The following is a 14,037-nucleotide window of genomic DNA, read 5'->3' as shown; positions in this document are numbered from 1 at the left end:
CTCTCTTCCAGAAATGTTTGGGTTTACTGATGTTGTTTTATGCATCAATCTTCGATCTTCATCAATGGACCTGGAAAAGGGGATGCACTCAGAATGATACTTGCATGATGTTAAACTCTTCCAGGTAATAAAATGCTGTGCCAGTGGAAAAAACTCCACAAGGCCTCATGAAAGTGAATGGGTAAAAAGATAGGCTTTGAGAAGTAGATCAGTGTAAGGCAAAGCATAGAATTACCTGTCAAACCTGGGAGTCTAAATTCATGAAAACTTGAAGTCACTGTTGTCAGCTCTCTGAAATCTTTAACTCAAACTGCAGTAGCAACCAAAAAACCCCAGTAAACAACAGAGATGTAAGGCATCATGAGGAATAGTACGGAGAGCAAGACAGAAGGCTGTTCACTTCTCTGTGGGAAATCTCAGTGTACTCCTATCTTGAGTGCAGCGTGCAGTTCTGGTCTGCAAGGACACAACAAATTTAAAGAATGAATTGAGAAAGATAACTAAAATGATCCAAGGGGAGACATTGTCAATCTGATAAACTAGGGACTAAAAGGCCCTTGTCACTGCAATCTTCTATTTTCCCACCATGTTTTTACAGAAAGCTGTGAGGATACTGCTGTGTAGTATGTTCTTTGACTATGTTCGTCATTGTCACTTGAACACTGAGATGTGAAGAGTATCTTTAGCACACACAGCCTGGAGCACAAATCTTACAAGGAGTAGCTGAGGGAGCTGGGGGTGTTTCGCCTGGAGAAAAGGAGGCTCAGGGGAGACCTCATCACTCTCTACAACTACCTGAAGGGAGGGTGTAGCCAGGTGGTGGGGCAATCTCTTCTCTCAAGTAACAAATGACAGGACAAGAGGAAAGGCCTCCAGTTGTACTAGGGGAGGTTTAGATTGCATATTAGGAAAAATTTCTTCACTGAAAGGGTGGTCAGGCCCTGGAACAAGTGAAGTTGCTGTCCTGGAAGGTATTTATTGTGGCACTTGGGAACATGGTTTAATGGTGGACTTGTCAGTGCTGGATTAATAGTTGGACTCAGGGTTCTTAAAGGTCCTGCAACATTAAATGATTCTATGATTCTGTTTAAAGGATCTAGTCTTTGAAGTTCTGTGGCACCAACGCACTGACTTTCTCTATATGTCATACCGCAAGCAAAATATTTATTTTGTGCAAATATTTTTAATCTTTCTCAAGTATACAGTTTCTGTAAGTAACATACACCTGCCTGCACTTTTGGGCGGTGGCAAATCCGGCAAAAGTGAGGCTGTTTACAGGCACCAGTGCCGTGTGAGACACAACATTTCTCATGGGGGAGGCTGAGCCTGCCCTCGGGACACAGCCAGCACTGGCACAAGGTGCACCGTGCAGCTCTTTTCCGGTAGGACTGCATCGAAAAGGGAGTGCGTGCTTGTTACTCACTCCCGTAGGCAGAGCGGTGGTTCCTAATACTTTCCAAATCGGTTCGCGAGGATGAGGGAGCAGCAGTGGCGGACGGGCTCCCTCCGGAGGACCGCGCGCGCTACTGCGAAACCGAGACGGGGAGGGGAAAGGCGGAGTGAAGCTCACCTCCAATATACCGATTTCCGAAGGGTGTCGGTGCAGGAGGGAAATGACGGACAGAGCGTCACACAGCACCTTGTCCTGCTCCGCGAGATGTCCGACGCTCCAGGCGTCCTGACAGGCTCTGGAAGTGTCGCTGCTGTGACCTGCTCCCGAGTAAAATGTTTGCGTTTGGAGTATGTCAGTGCACGGGTTACTTTCACAGTCATACACTTGGTTTGCAATTTCAATAGTTGTGTGAGCGTTTAACTTTTCCACTGGTTTGCAAGCATCTCTGCACACATGTGCAAGTGTTCCATAGGAAAAAGATGTGTTCCCCAACCTAGGATTTTTATACCTCGGTGAGCCCAGATGGACGGCAATAGGGGAATTGAGGGTAAATTTTTTGGCCTGCATCAAAAAGTTATATCCTTGACTCCAAGTCCAGGATCCTTTCCAATAGTAAGTAGTATAAAATTATCAAAGTCTTCCTCTGTTTTCTGTCTGTGCAGTAGTACTTTTGCTTTCAGGAGGAGTAGAACAAACATAATTCACTCGAAAAAATGTAAACAAGGGGAGTTTTGGGGCCTGAAAAGTGATTTTTATGTAACAGTTCTGGTAGGACTGGCATAGCCTCTATTAGAAGATGAGGGTATTTAATGTAGTTTAAAACTTGAATGAAAATCATGCATGCCGGTTAAAATGTATTAGCAAGTTCAGAAAGCTTAAGGAAAGTTTGTAAAAGATTTAAAACACTAGTTACAATGTCTTGGCTGTTGAAGTGTGTTTCTCACACTAGAAAAAACCATGGGTATATTTCAACAGATCTGTTGAGTGTGACTTGTGTTTTTAAAATAATAATCTTCTAAACACTTTCATGCTGTCCTGATGTATCAGGAGAAAGTTTTTCACTCAGAGGGTTCCTGGGCACTGGAGCAGGTTCCCCAGGGAAGTGGTCACAGCACCAAGCCTGTCTGAGTTCAAGAAGTGTTTGGGACAACTCTCAGGCACATGGTGTGACTCTTGGGGTGTCCTGCACAGGGCCACGAGTTGGACTTGATGGTCCTGATCGGTCTCTTCCAGCTCAGCTGTTCTACGATTTTGTGACAAACGCAGCATTTTTATCTGTAGTGACGAGAAGAAACCACATTGCTTTTCTGTTTGCAGTTTCCTGTAAGGGCGCCCCTCAAATTCTTGCACTCACTGAAGCAAAACCGAAGGGCTCGATGAGCGACTTCTGCTACTTTTTCTGCTCTTTCTCTGCAGCCAAGCGGCTTCATTCCTTATTGTTTTACCGCAATCCTTTAATAATTCGTGTTGTTTTGGGGAAGCGCTCGCCCCTCCGACTCTCCGGGCGCCCACCACCAGCGGGCTGCCCCCGGGCCGCCCCTCGGCCCCTCTCGCGGGCGGGCTGTGGGTGCCGCCCGCCGTGCGCGCGTCGGCCGGCAGGGGGCGCTGCTGCCCCGCGGTGGCCGCTCTCGCGCCGCTCGGCGGTTCCATTGGAGCAGCCGGAGCCTAGTTGGCGCCATTTTGAAGCCGGCAGGGGGACCGGGGCGAGCTGCGGAAGGGGAGGGGGCTGGCGGCGATTGGCTGCGGCGGCGGCGGCAGCAGCGGCAGCGCCTCTCCGAGCCCGGAGCGGCGGCAGCGCGGAGCGGACCCGCCTGCGACCAGCGAGGAGAGGCGGCTGCGGCGGCGGCGGGGTAAGGAGCGCGGCACCTCGGCCGCGGGTACCCCCACCCCGTCCCCGCTCCATTTTCCGTTCCCGGGGGTGGGGAGGCGCCCGCTCAGACCGAGCTCCGCGGCCGGCGCTCCAGGGAGAGCGGGAGGGCAGAGCTGCCCTCGGCCCGCGGCGGAGCTCCCCTTTCCCATCCCCCTCGCCCCTCCGCGGAGCTGCTCCCCTCCCCCCTTTCCTGTACCCGGCGTCACAAATTAAATTTGCCGCGCCCCCCCGGCCCCTCGGGCGAGGGGGTGACCTTGGCTGGGGTTCCCCGGGGGCCAGGGGTCACCCCCTGGCCCCGGTGGCCCGGCGGGCGGTGTCGCGCCCAGCGCTGGTGGCTCCTCGCGGCGCGGGGTGGCGGGGGGGGGGGGCGGGGAGGCTGCTCGCCCGTGGCGGGGAGTGAGTGATCGCGGCTTCCCGCGTGTCCCTTCCCTCCCTGCCTCGGGTGTCCCCTCTCTCCCTCCCTGTCCCGGGCAGCCGGCCTGGTCCCCGCTCCGCGGGGCAGCACCAGGGCTCCCGCCGCCCCGCGCGGCTGCTGCCCGGGCTGGGCTGGGGGACACCCCCGTCCCCTCCCCTCCCGCCCGGCTCGGTCTCTCCGCGCCGCACTTCGCAGCGCTCCTCAGCGGGAAGAGCTGCCGGGGACCGTGGCTTGGTGGGTCCTTACTTGTGTGCGAGCCCGACTCTTTCGTGCTGGCTTTGCCTTTTTTTTTTTTTTTTTTTTTTTTTTTTTTTTTTTTTTTTTTTTTTTTTTTTTTTTTTTTTTTTTTTTTTTTTCCCTGCTCTTTCTTTTTCCCTCCCACTTTGCATCAGGCTCCGATAGAAAGCGCTCGGGAAGGGAGGACGGGGAGGGGGGGCGGGGGGCGGTTGCCGCCGCCTGGTAGATGGAAAACTATGAATTTTACATCTGAATTGCCAGATGGAGAATGGTTAATTTATAGGTTACGTATTGTTTACGTTGAGACCCTCCGGTCAGGAATCTAGGTCCGTAACTTCATCCCGCTGCAAATAAATCACTATCTGTTCTTCAAAACAGATCAACAATTAATGATGGTGAACAGTCCTGGAAAATTAAACTGCAGCAGACGAGCTCCTATAGAGCTGGATTTTGTCTTGCCAGCCTTATTCTGACTTTTATGCTTGCTTTCTGAGAGCTGTGATTATTTAGTTAGGCGTTTAACACAACTGCTGAAGCATTCTTGTGTTGGTCTTTGTTTTGTGCTTGCTGGGTAGGTGCTTTGGCTGTAATTGATTTCTCTTTGCTGGGGATGGAATAGAAGGAGTGCTGAAAATTTGAGTGCCTTTATAGTTGAAAACGGGTGTCAAATCACGTTTTTGGAAGGGGATAAGATGACAGGCATTTTTTCTGATTTTCCTCTTCCAAACTAGTGAAATTGTTCAGTTTTCAGGTTATAGAAATTTTGCCTGGTATGTCTTGTATATAATATAGGTATGCAAAATGTTATATTGTATAAAGTAATAAGTCAAAAAGATGAAAAATCTGAACATATACCGTGCTCAGACTATCCTAAAAGAAGACTGAGAGTGACAGACCATCAGGTGAGGTAGTTTAACAGAGGTGTGTGTATCATGTTCATCACAGCGTTCGAAAGCATGCACTACTAGAGAAAGTAGTTTAGTACTTCAGCACTTGCATGACATCTTGTGTCTGTGCTCAAAGCAAGGTTGTGCTTGATTACTATAAGGTGGGGGGCTATGGAGTGCCTATGTGTGGTGTGGTGTTTTGATTTTGGGTTTTTTTAATATAGTTCCTATATATCTATATATCTCTTGCATTCTCTTAACTAGTTAGTATACAAGGTGGATATACTACAGTTCAGTTTTTGATGAAACAACTAAATTGAAGTGGAAAATCATATATGTATAGCACTTGTCTGCAACTGTTTTTTCTCTTGTGCCATGTAAATATTGAATTTAGACTGTATCTAGCAAGCTTACTTATGGACTGAAATTGAGCAAGTCAGCTAAGTCGTTATTAAGCTGTAATTAAACATATAAAACCCAACAGTCATTGCTAGCATTTGGAAAAGCACAGTAATGAAATATGGGCATGACCTTGGGCTTTATCCATTTTTGTCCGTAGAACAGGAGGCTCTATTACCTCCAGTAGATCGAGGTGCATTTTCTTTTGGGAAATGTTGCTCTCTACCAGTCTTTCAGGTTATACCTTTTTCCTCTCTGTTCTTTCTTGAGTCACCCAGTTTATATTCATACAGAAGAGTAAGAGGGTGCATAGTTATGTGTAGGAGTCTTTTAGTTTAGTAAAGAATTTTCATTTAAAGGTGTTTGGAATAAATGTTTTTTTTCTTTAAGCCTGAGTTTGGAAGATGTGATAAAGGCTACTTGTTGCACAAGGAGAATTTTTGTGGATGCAACAAATAAGAAAATGTAAAGCTGAACAGTAAAAGCATGCAAAATAGATGAAGGAAAATACTGCAACTCATAATTTTTCCCTACCAGTTTCATTCTGATATTCTTTTCTCTTAATGTTATTTATCCCAAATACATACCTTCCTCTTTCTTGACATAATCTTTCCTGCTGCCTTCAGACAAGTTCCTTTATAGAATCAAAAAGTGGGTCTGATATGTGATACATTATCTTACCACTTGTCAGTACCATTCTCCTTTTAACAGATTTCTAAAGTAATGGTGTTTTTACTCTTAGCACAAAATGTCAATAATGGAACCTGAAATTATCTTCGGATAGACCAAGGGAATATTGGCAGATTTCACTTTGAAACTAGGTGGTAAGGGAAAACTGAGTAAACTTTTAAAAGAATGTGTTTGGTGGTGAAGTGTTGTGTTAATTTTCCAGATTTGTAGACCCTCTGAACTGTTTGAGCAGCATTGACAGATCCTGGAAGGAATCAAGGCTTTTAAAGAATTGCAAAATATATGCTTTAAAAAAAAATCATCTTTCCGTGCCCTCAGAGGTTGAACATCTAAAAGTCAAGACTGCGCATGTATATAAATGGTATACCTATTGCTTTTCTATTGGTAGCCTCTTCAGTTGAATGTAGTCTCATAGAAAAGTTGAGGGGTTTTTTGTCTGTTTAGTTCTGACACTTAAGTAAGACATATCAAAAGTGCAGTGTGTGAATGATAATTAACTTTGTTATTTTAGCAAGTTAGTGGTTTATTTCAAAACCTCTTTAGAACATTTTGGATTCCACAATAAAAATGCTATTAATGTGAATATTTACTGTAACACATAAAATTTGAGGGAATTCCATGTAATACAACTAATATTTTAGCTTCATTTCCAAGAATCAGTGTTAATGCCTCCACTCTTTTTAAAGGTTATTATTGTCTGTCTCAGCATATACTGCTTTTCAACCTTTTCTAAAGTGTGGGGAAGTCCCTGAAGTACTTTCTGAGGATTAAGACCTGTATTACTTTGTCCCCATCTGTGGAATTTACTCTTTCACATCCTATCCTAAGCACTGGAAAAACATTCTGCTTGTTTTATACTGCCTGATCTTCAGCTCTGTTTTTTCACCTCACAACAACTTTGGTATTAGTATGCTTCAAGAAATAATAAAAAACCCTGCTATACCTCATTTGCAACAGATGGGCATGTTTGTACTAATCATCTTGTGTCTGTCACCATTTATGTGGTAGTACCGTAACCAGGGATCAGGACGACCCCATCTGGGGTATTCAAATTTAGACCCTGTTCTTTAAAGATTGATTCCATACAATGCTTACTGTGTATACTTTCCTCTGACTTTATTGGAAATCCTAGTGGATGTTTCTGCTGCTGAAATGAGATGTTTCACTTGCATGCTTTTTAATGCATAAAAAAAGATATGAAGTTAGCAGTCAGAAATGTTATTGTCTTAGTTGCTTCCATTTTATAGTCACCTAAACTACATTTTCATATTATTATAGAATGGTTTGGGTTCAGAGGAACCTTAAAGATCGTCTAGTTCCAACCCCCCTGCTGTGGGCATGGACACCTTTCATTGGCCAGGTGTTCAGAGCTCCATCCAACCTGGCCTTAAACACTTCATAGATGGGGCAAGCTCTCTGGGCAACTGTTCCAGTGCCTCACCACTCTCACAGTAAAGAACTTTTTCCTAATATCTAATCTAAATCTCTTCTCTCTCACTTTGAAGCCATTCCCCCCTGTTTTATCACTACATGGTCATGTAAAAAGTCCCTCTCTATCTTTCTTGTAGGCTCCCTTCAGATACTGGAAGGCTGCAATTAGGTCACCCCAAAGCCTCTCTTTTCCAGGCTGAACAATCCCAATTCTCTCAGCCTTTCCTCATAGGAGAGGTGCTCCATCCCTCAGATTATCTTTGTGACCCTCCTCTGTACTTGGTCCAACAGGTCAATGTCCTTTCTGTGCTGGGGGCAGAAGTCTGTTGCTCTTTTAAAGAGTACTAGATTCAACTAAAACATAATCACTTAAAAAGTGACTGTTGAGTGAAGCTTTCCACCTTTGTGTAAATATACCTATATTGGTTGACCATGACTTCTGTCAAAGCAACCATTGGTTCTCTCTGAGACATCCCCAGTGTATCTGCATTGTAGGTCAATTCAACATCAAAAATCTGAATTCCTAAAGTCTTACAAAGGAAGGGAGCAAATAAAAGACTATTAAAAGAAAGAAAGAAAGAAACAAATATAACACACACACTCAGTTACCCACACTCAGTACAAACATACTGCTCGTGAGGAAGTCCTGAAAAAAATTTACATCAAAATTTCCTGTATGTAATCTTTGGGCCACCTTGAGTTTGACTGTTCATTTCTATTAGTACTGCTTTGTTATTTAGATGTACAGTTTCAGTGAAGACAGTCAGATTTCTAGGAAGTTATTGTTTGGCACTACATGTTAGGTTTCTATTCTTAACAAAAAGAATTGAGTTGTTGTCAGTTATGAGAAATGAGTGGAAGATACTTCATGGAAACTTTTAATTACATTTAGGGATTTTTTTCCCCTGCATCTATCTTCTTACAATTTGAAAGACTTTTCTTGTGGAAAATATACTGAGGTGCTGGGCAACTTGCCATTAGATGTGATACTGTCTCAATAATTTTGTTAATTTTGTTATTTGAGAATTCAGTATGAAGCATCATATGTAGTTCCTCTACATAGGAACAAAGTATATAGAAGCATCTGCAGGTTTTTGTGCCATCAGTTTGTGAAAGCTTTTGTGAGGGACAATGTCTATGGACACTCCAAGTGCCACCCAGTGCTTTTCAAAGGTCTAAGGGAGACAAATTGTCTTAATTTACTTAATTCATGGTATAAAATAAAGTTTATTTTTGGTTTTCTTTCTCTGAGAATGAAGTAGTCAGAATAAGGCTATAAAGTTTTGCTGTCCTAGCTTTTAGAAACAGAAGAAAGAATAGATCATCATGGTCTAGCTTCGCAAACGGAGATTTGGGAAGGTCTCTACTCACGTTTGTTGCAAGCACGCTGGTGGCTAAAAAGGCCAATACGAGACAGGCATGTCTGGTTGCAAAAGGCACAGCAGAAAGACTCCTTAGGTGGTAAATTCTGCAGGGCACGATTCTTTCTGCGTTGCCTTTTCTCCTCAAGGGTGATTCTGCGTGCTTTCTCAAAGGCATCCGCAGCGTTATAGATGGTGTGTCTCCAGGCCTCCTGATTGGAGGCCAGAGTAGACCAGTTATGGTGATCAGTATGGCCAAGGCTAAGATGTTGTTGCCACGAGAAAGAATAGATAAGCCAATGATAAAATCTTCAGAAGATTTGTAAGGGAATTTTTCAGAGAGACAGTGAGTAGGAGATGCATTTCCTCTTCTATTAGCCTGAATTAATTTATACAGTTCTTAGTTCTTGGAAGCATTTCTATAACTGAAGGAATTAAGAACAGATATTTTCCTACATACAGAGTTTTTGGAAAAAAATATTCTGTGCTCTTTTTTAACGGCTGATATATCTGTACTTTGAGAACTCGAAACATTTTGAAAGTTTTGCCCAAGTGACAAATGTTGCCTGCAGTAAGCTCTCCATTAGGTTGTCCATACTGTGTTTTATATATGTGTGTATATATATATATGAGCATATTTAGAGTAACTTTTTATTTCTTAATTGGCCATTGCTGCCTTAATCTTCTGTATTGCATACAAAAATGCCTTAAAACAATATTAAAATTGCAATTTCTCTTTTAAAAATAGGAAATAGTACAAATTAATTTCTATCCGTGTAAGTGTATGTTATGGTAGTCTTTCATTTGTGTTTTTTTTTTTTTTTCAACTCGCTGTATTTAGGAATCAGAACTGCATATCAAAGTTGGCGGGCATATTTTCCAAAAGCTGGGAAATGTAAAATGAATTGACAGGGGACTGTGGGAGGGGAAAGCATATCTAGTGATTTGAATGATGGAATGTCACTTTGGGATACTGGAATTCATTCTTTCTGTCAGTTTCTTGTGATCCCAGACAAGTCTATTTAAACCAAACTTTTCACAAGAGCGTATTAGTAGTGTATTCATTTCCTGGGAGACAGGCTCTAGACCCAGTCTACTTCTGCTTGGCTCAACAGAAGCTTTAGTTTCAAATGCAGCTCTAGATAAAGTGGTGTTGGTGGATAGTTCTTAAATTTCAGTTTGTAACTTGAGTTACTTGTCTATAAAATGAGAAGAAAACTAATTCTTATAAAAAAATTTGTGAAAGTGTTGCAAAAGCGGGTTATGGCACACAAACATAATACAGCCGTGAGAAAACCCACTAAGAAATTAAGTCTCTTCAGAGTGTAGCTTAAAGAGAGTATAAGGAACACACATTAAATTTTAAGGAGAAAAGTTGAATAGCTTTGCTTTGAATGAGAAAGAAGTCCTCTGGTAGGGGAAAAAAGTAGTGACAGATCAGATATATCAGCTCCTTTGTGTGCATTCTCTTTGATATTGTATAATAAACTTTAATTCTGTTTCCTAACTCTTAAAAATTGGTTTTGCAACTATTTCCATACTTTCACTGTTACTTTTTAAGCAAACTTAGTAAACATCCACTGTATGGATGTGCTCCTGTGAGTCATTATGTTGTAACCTTTAGCCTTTAGTACCTACCACTAATTGATGGAGTGCTGTTAGCAGCAGTAAGTTTTTCTCTTGTAACCAGCATCAAGTGGGATGAGGTATGAGAGCTTTTCAGTGGATTCTTGCAAACATTCTTGTTATTGGTAGAAGGGCAGTGTAACATATTGCATGTTGTACTGCAGGCCCTAGAAAGCACTGAATTCTGCTGGTGTGCATTCCCCTCCTGCCACCTGCAGCTGATCTTTCTGCTCTGGTCTCTCTCTAGTCACTTTTCTGTCTAGTTTGTCCTCATACCTCTTAGGTTTCTGCTTCCAATCCTTCATTGTCCAAGTTCATCCTACTTCCTCTCTCACCTTGTTCAACACTTCTTAGACTTTACAGAACCATAGAGTGGGTAAGGTCGGAAGGGACCACTGGAGGTCATCTAGTCCAAGTCCCTGGCTCGAAGAGTATCCCCTAGAACATGTTGCTGGGGACTATGTCCTGATGGCTTTTGACTGTCTCCAGGGAAGGAGACTGTACAACCTCTCTGGGCAGCCTGTTCCAGTGCTCAGTCACCCTCACAGAAAAAAGTTCTTCCTTGTCTTCAGGTGGAACTTTGAGTTTCGGTTTCTGTCTGTTGCCTCTTGTCCTATTACTTGGCACCACGGAGAAGAGTCTGGCTCCATCCTCTTCACACTCTCTCTTCATATACCTAGTTACATTGTACATGTTAGGAACATCAAGGCTGATAGGTTACATAAACTGTGGTGTATAGAGGTGGGGTTTTTTGTTGTTTGTTCGGAGTTTTTTTGCACTTTTTGTTCCTATTTCCCCCCCTTTTTTCTTTCTCTTCCCTTGCCCATTAACTTTGCATCTTGGTTGAGTGCCTTTTGCATAACCCCTAAACTTCATAGTCCATTTGATACAGCTTGCTGGTCCCTGCAGTGGAGTTAGTAGAAGTAACTGTGTCCATACCTTGGCTGTTTCCATGGTGAGCTGAGCTTTTTATCTTAAAAACTTAATTAATACAGACTTCTCTTCAGCTGAGAATGTGGCTGAGGTGTGAACAAATCCAACTTTTTCTGCTAAAGAAACAGCAACATCTGGTTGTAAGTAGACAAGTGGATTAGAGATGGATTCATCTGTCAGCAGGATTTACCAGATGTGTTTGTTAGTCTGGTTTGTTTGTGTTCACCTTCTAACTTCAGGGGAATGAGGAGAGAGCAACCTATAATGTACACATGAACAGTTCTGATACCTTAAGTAATGGTGGAAACTGAACTGTTGTATCGTGATTGTATGCTTACAGTCATGGTGCAAGCATCTACATCTATTTATTAATAATTTAAAGCTTACTCCTTTTGGTTGCAAAACCCATCTTAAAAAATGAGTAAAGTTGTCTTTTCTGTAGGTGTTACTTGTGCCCTAATGGATTCTATTTACGGAACACAGTCCAGTGGGGAGTGTATAGGGTTTTTTGTTGTTGCTTTTGATTTAGTTTTTTGTTAATGCTCTCTTGGGTAGGAGGAGAGGTCCTTCTTGAGGAGTGGGTTACAGGGAAGTAAGGAAGTAATCCAGTCTAGTAAAATAAGGTATGTGTCCTTACTGCATATCAGCACAGATCTGAGCCTGGGCACAGATCTGAGCCTGGGCACAAGAATAACATGCACACTAACTGCACACTGCATGTGTGGCTGTCATTGTGCAGTGAATGTGTCATAGAATCATAGAAACTCTCAGGGTGGGAGGAAGTCATAGGGATCATTAAGTCCAACTCCCTACTCCACACAGGACTGCCTGAAACTAAGAGTGTTATCCAGGCACTCCTTGAACTCTGACAGGTTTGGTGCTGTGACCACTTCCTTGGGGAGCCTGTTCTGGTGACTGACCACCTATCTGTGAAGAACCTTTCCCTAATGGCCAATCAGAACTTCCCCCGATGCAGCTTCATTCCATCTCTTTGTGTCCTAATGTGAGTGATGAACTGCAATTGAAGGATAACTAATTACTAAACATTAATTTCAAAACAGAAAACAAATCACAGAGTTTGAAAATCTACTATCCAGAAGGTTGACATAGGGTAGGTATGCTCCTGTTTTACTGAAGCCAGGACTAAAATGTATCAATGTATGTAAATTTCTGAAAGTGGGGTACCAAGAGGGTAGAGACACTCACCTCAGTGGTGCCTGCTGGCAGGTCCGGGGGCAATGGGCGCAAGCTGGAACACAAGGTTCCCTCTGAACACACAGCAACATGTTTCCACTGTGAGGGTAATCAAGCATCAGCACAGGTTGCTCTGGGAATTTACAGATTCACTGTTCTTGGAGATGCTCAAAAGCAAAGCCATCTGGATGCACTCCTCGGCAGACCGGCTTTAGGAGACCCCTCTTGAGCAGGGAGATTGGACCAGGTAACCTCCAGAGAGCCGCTCCAACCTCAACCACTGTGTGAAAATACAACCCCGTAGGGCTAAATAGTTGTAAGAGATGAATAACTGTATTACAAAAAGTTACAGGAGTGAATAGATTATAGGCAGAGACATGTTGGTTGAGCTTTGAGGTAGGTGTCAAAGGTAAGTTAAGACTTGAACATCAAACGAGTCTTCAGCTTCAACTTTTTTTTTAGTGATCCCACTGGTAGATTCATCTATGGTAGCAGGTGGTTAGACTCTTTAAGTTTCTTTTAGTCCTGTGGTCTTATAATGCATTTAGTTAACCTGGTTGTAGTATGTCTTCATCTAATTTGTGTTTTGTAATCACAGTTATGGGTTCTTCCTCTGTCTTTGGGGACACAATTACTTTTTCAGTCTATGGTTTTCTGTCACAGTTTTGCAAAAAGTAAAAAAAAGCGAATGTTTTATCTGGGACGAAAAGCTGAACTGATAGAAGCCATCTGGGTAGACAACATCTCTTTGTAAAACACCTAGCTGAATGTGGTTTTGGTACTGAGATTTTTGTATGCAGTTATAATATAAATGTTTGTTTATAGTTCATATTGATTAGAAGTGAATGCACTTTAGCACAACATCTGACTTTGTAGTTCAATACCCATACTTTCTTTTAGGTCTTACAATTCAACTCATCCCACTAGCATTCTTTGATCTTTCACAATTCTGTATCAGATAAATTGCAATAGGATGTGAGGCATTTAATTTTGTATTTTTTTAACATTATATGCAAAGTTAGGAATGGAAAGGTATCTCACTTAGGTATATAAATTGTGACTTGTTACAATAGCAACTTCATTTTGGTTGTCCATCCGGAAAAATTTACAAAATGTTTTACTTCTGTGGTAGCATACCAGTGTTCTTATTGTGTGGATTTTTGGTTTGTTGGTTGGTTTGGTTTCAGTTTTGTTTTTGTTTTGTTTTAATTTACTTTTTTTGGTATTTAAAAAAAATTATTTCTTCTAGTTCTTTATTTTTTTAGGTTTTATTTTTTTTTTTAGTATTCTTAGTGTTGGAGGTTTTTCAGGGGGGGGGAAGAAGGTTTGTTTAATTTTAATTCTCAAAAAGACCCCCTCAAACCAAACAAAAAAACCGTCAAAGTTTCCTGGTAGGACTCAATAAGGCATTTTAGCCAAACAAATGGTATGCTAAATACCAAGTGTTGTTTCCTCCCAGGGGGCAACACAGTGATTAAACTTGATTTGTACCTAATGTCTGTCTGTTAAGGTGTTTATTTTCCCATTATTTTCCCCATGGCTTCCATGCTGTTCTTGCATGGGTTTTTTCTCCCCTTCTGTGAAAGTACTACAGCTTTTTA

At 42.5% G+C, this 14,037-nt stretch overlaps 1 protein-coding gene across 4 annotated transcripts in view; it reads left to right on the top strand.

Annotated features, from left to right (window-relative positions):
* Nucleotides 1-3,182: 3,182 nt before the first annotated feature.
* The window catches only part of PDS5B (PDS5 cohesin associated factor B), a 105,563-nt gene continuing 94,708 nt past the window's right edge, over nucleotides 3,183-14,037 (top strand). For all 4 annotated transcript variants that reach the window (XM_027728925.2, XM_027728923.2, XM_027728924.2 and 1 more), the window contains exon 1: nucleotides 3,183-3,243. The gene's annotated coding sequence lies outside the window, so the exon portion shown is untranslated. The remainder of the gene's footprint in view (nucleotides 3,244-14,037) is intronic.

The sequence above is a fragment of the Pipra filicauda genome, unplaced genomic scaffold, assembly GCF_003945595.2.
Source record: "Pipra filicauda isolate LSUMZ 115617 unplaced genomic scaffold, ASM394559v2 scaffold50_size3627746_pilon, whole genome shotgun sequence".
Taxonomy (NCBI): Eukaryota; Metazoa; Chordata; class Aves; order Passeriformes; family Pipridae; genus Pipra; species Pipra filicauda.
Note: the sequence above shows the minus strand (reverse complement) of the source record. Positions and strands in the feature narration are given on the sequence as shown.